Genomic DNA, 4,488 nt, shown 5'->3' on the forward strand with positions numbered 1-4,488 from the left:
AGACATGATTAGGGAAAGGATACCTGGTGGAAAGACCAGGAACTTTAATGCCAGGCAGATGCAAATTGGAGAAGTGGCTCAGCAAAAACAAAGAAAAAAAAGTAATGGCATATGCCCTTGGAACCTGTCATCAGTAAGAGAAGACTCATGATAGCCATTTTGCATTGCTCTTGTGTTAGAAACAATTCACAGACAACGACCTAAGAATCAATACACCATAGATATCAGTCATTCGGCGCACAGTGTGGTGTGGTTCATGGGCCTCATGATGACTTGTTTGACCAGTGGCATAGCCATTGTGGACTGCCATACCTGTGTGCCCTCAGCAACTGTCATTCTTGTGGCAATTGAACTTTCCATCCTGCAGAACAGCACTGCTTTTGGACACCTAGCCCAGGGTCTTGCACACATTTGAGCTTAAATCCTGGATGAAGGGAACTGAGGTCATCCACAAGTATTGATTCAATGTGTCCCTTCAAATCCAACCTCCAGTTCTCATTGTATTGGTTGGACTTGTGCCACCATCAAACAGGGGAAGGACATTGCCCTCCTACCAGCAAATAAGACACAACACACTGAATTTTCCAAAAATCTTTAATAACATAACATCCAAATGGGCCCTGTGTGTCAACATGACTGCCTTCAGTGGAGGCTAAATATATGAATCAAAAAGTTTCACACTGAAACAGTTCACTCCAGGGCCAGTGTGGGAAGGGAATGGACATTCCTTTGAGGACAGATGTCCAACGGGTAGGAGGCAGAGCGTTCCAGCATGGGAGGCATTGTGTGGAGGGGTGGGGCAAAGGGTATCTCCTGAAAGATGGGGATAGGGAATGGGGATCTGGTCTGGCGCTGTGTCATCCGATTAGGTAGCGGCTGCTGTGAGATCACCAGAGCAGCTTCCATAGCAACAGGGGTCTCTGCCCTGGGCTTGCTGCCTTTGCAGCCATAACCCCTGCCCTTCAGGGGAGTGTGTCTCCCACAGACAATCTGGGATCTGCAATTTCATCTCCTTCTTGGTAACAGCTGGAGAAGGACCTATGTTGATAGCTGTGTCAATACCATTACGTCTCTGGGTATTTAGCCAGTATAAGTGTGGGCTGTAAGTGAAGGAGGAAGCTCTCATCACTTCCACCCAATGCTGGGCATGCCTCTCCCACCGCAGCTTCTTCCTCCAGTGCAGAAATGTAATGCAGCCACCGGTAATCACATAACACAGTCCCATGAGTCCAAAGAATAGTGAGACCCAGGCTGAGGCAGTAAAAGAAAAGAGGCAGCTAACTGACAGCTCTGGCTTGGGACCTGAACTGTTTCTCATTCCTCTCCTTGATTTGGCTCATTCATCCATCCATTCCAACCCTCCCTCCTTAAAGACCTATCTCATCATTTTATTATTCAGTTGAAGCTAGGTCTGCAGGGAGCCTAAGAGTCCATGTTAGCCTTTTAGAGATAAGGAACACTAGGTCTAGAGGGGACATGACTGGCCCAGACTCAGTCAGGCCTTCTGGCTCCCAGTCCAGGACCTATCCAATTCCTCAGACTGATAAACTGAAGTTAAGGGCAAGACCCTCAAGGAACCACTTGACAAGGACTCCAGTGTATCTTTTCTGTTTGGGGAGAACATGGTCTCTGCTTGTAAAACTCCTTAGTTACCTAGAGGAGTCTGTCTCTTAACTATTTAGCACTCCATGCAGGCAGCCACCACCCCATCCATACAAAGCATCTTCCCTGAAAGTTTGTCCCCACATTCAAAGGACTGAAGGGATACTTACTGCCAGGAAGGCCCAGGTTCTCCATTTGAGGATCCATACTGTTGAGACTTGTTACCAGGCTCATGGCTTGGCAAAGAATGAACTCCCCCACTAATCTGTCCACCAATGGGAGTCTTCAGAAGCCCCAAGCCCCATTATTGCCGAAAGATGATGTCACTGCATTCTGAGCACTGGGAATTCCAGGGCTGTTGCTTGGGGAGTGGTTCTGAGCTGATGGAAGGAAGGGACTCCATCTTGTGGCATCTCATGAGCATAGTTCTCTTGCATCAACTACTGGTCCACCCCAGAATTTTCCCAACTTCTTATGGTGAGGTCACAAAACAGCCCCCAGAATAGGGCACTCACATACTCATGAGCTTATATTTATGTTGTTGGTTGTTAGGAAGCCATTTGGATACCTTTTTCTCTGGGGACTTGGGCAAGGAGCACAGTGAACATTGGGCACATGTGCCCTCAAGAAGTTTCTGACCAAGGTGTCAGGGAAAAAAAAACTGTTCAGTGGATCCAAGTGGTCAAAACCTGCTGCTTTGGCTCCTACAGTCTCTCTTTTGCTCCTTCAACAAGGGCTGGCAAAGTGTTTTCTCAGCATCATCAGGCCCTGTGGAAGCTCTCCCCTATGAGGTCCTGCATCTCCTTCCAGCTTCATGTCCCTCCCCATCCTTCATATACCTTTCCCTTTTGGTAAGGTCAGATTCCCTAAAGACCCTGTTTATTCACCTCTGGAGTTTGGCTTATGCTGCTCCTTCACTCAGTAGTGCCTCTCCCCACATTTCCACCACTGTACACCTCCTTATCTTCCCAGGTGGTCAACCATCCCTACCTAGTCCTTTCAGTTGATTTCCCAGAACCACATTATCTCCAGTTGGAAGAGACTTGGAGAGTTGTCTAATCCAAGTTCTATCAGATGCTTGAGTACTGAGGGCACAACTTCCCTACTCAGTAACCCGTCCCCCATGGTTCCTTTGACTCAGGGAATTACTTACCACCTCCTGAGACAGCTTGCTTCATTAATGATCAGCTCAGATTGAAAGCCATTTCCTAATCAAGGCCAGCTCAGCATCCCAGTAGGTTGTACCAGTGGTCCTGACTTGGTGCCTTGGCACTATTTAGTTATTCCTATCTTTATCAGTAGCCAAAATGATCCTTTTATGACTAGATCATGTTACTCTGCTCAAATGTACAGTGACTTCCCCTCTCACTCAGACTACTTCCTCCAGTGTGCAGGTGGTCCCCAGAAATTTCTTAGCCTCTCACCCTGGGGACCAGGTGTCCTCTCCTTTACAGTGACTGATGAATTTCTATTGGTCTGTTTAGGACTTGTGAAGAAGGCAAGGGAAGAAATAGGTGGCTGCTGTTGCAGTGGTTGCCAGTGGACCTGAGGTTCCTGCAGGCTGCCTGGGCACAAGCCAGGGTGTGACCACACAGAATATCAGGAAGGGGAACTGTGCCTATTCTCTGTTGCTCACTTCTGGTCAGCACACCCACATTCAGCTCATCAAAGTTTAGGAGATGTGGTTTTGTATTTATGGTCATCAGAAAAAGAATGACATGAATTACAACACCCAACTTTTCAGATGTCAGAATATTAGACATGTTGGGTGTCATGAGGAATCAGACTCATGCTCAGAAGTAGCTCATCGAGGCAAAAGCAAAGTACTTCTGCAGAAGGGTGTGCTACCAAAAAAGGTCTGCAGAGCAATCACACCTGGGTGGGCAGTCCACCTGTTTTTATCCCTAAGGCAGCTCTGACCCTTGACCTATTAAAACAAATTCAGGGGTACAATATATAAAATTGGCTAATTGAGATATTTTAAGGACGTATACCTGCAGTTGTTCTTCCCTTCCTCTGTTCTCTTGTGGCGGGAAAGTATTCTTGGGGTGCATGCATTCTGACACCTGTGTACCTCTTACTTACCTAAATTACTCTTTTCTTAACAGAGAGGTTTCTATCTCTATTGGTCAGACTGACCCCTTCCCCTACCTGTTTGTCAAGGGGATGTTCAGGTGATGGATTTTGGATCTGCCACATCCATGGGTTCTGGTGCTATTTTGTCACTTTGCACTCTGCTATTTCCCCTCTGACTGCCTTTCTTATATCCCAATATGACACTGAAGGCTAAATACTGTATTTTGAAAATAGACCACTGGACTGTCTATTTCTCACAAGAGGAAACTGAGAAAAGATTTGAAAAACTTGATCCTAAATAAAAAGTGAACATCAAAAGAGCCTGCTGGAAGGGAATCATGAGAAAACCTGTGGCCAAGACAGAAGCTGAGCCTGGTGGGCTGGGATGAGTTCCGGCTGTGGTCAGGGGATGTAGGTGCACACAGACATAACTGAACTTAAGGATGCTCGTTCCACTTGACAGATGAGGAAACTGAGGCATAGGAAAGAATGTGTGTCCAAGGCTGCCCACAAGTTGACAGAGCTAGGACTAATATTGGATCTGGTATTCTTCCCACTGTACTTGAAATTCTTGTGTCCACAGCATCACATCAAAGGAAATGGAAGCAGCGATGCTCGTGTTGCTGGGAAAGTAGTTGAATCTTTTAATAATGTAAAAGCAGACAAGTGACTGCAAGTGACTGATGACTGTGCACTCAGGTGGGAGGCAAAGCCACAAAGAGTGAGCAGAGGGCCCACTGGATGCTTCTGTTGGTGTCCAGGAGGCAAACTGATCTGGATTCTCTGTCTTGATGTCAATTGTTAATCTAC

At 46.7% G+C, this 4,488-nt stretch overlaps 1 pseudogene across 1 annotated transcript; it reads right to left on the minus strand.

Moving 5' to 3' along the window:
• Positions 1-243: 243 nt before the first annotated feature.
• Positions 244-2,847, minus strand: LOC306668289 (testis-expressed protein 38-like; annotated as a pseudogene). Its single transcript, XR_013766736.1, has 2 exons — positions 2,756-2,847; positions 244-1,251 (listed from the first exon to the last, which is right to left on the minus strand). The product of XR_013766736.1 is annotated as a testis-expressed protein 38-like (transcript).
• Positions 2,848-4,488: the final 1,641 nt, after the last annotated feature.

Source organism: Sciurus vulgaris (genome assembly GCF_902686455.1).
Source record: "Sciurus vulgaris genome assembly, chromosome: 8".
Taxonomy (NCBI): Eukaryota; Metazoa; Chordata; class Mammalia; order Rodentia; family Sciuridae; genus Sciurus; species Sciurus vulgaris.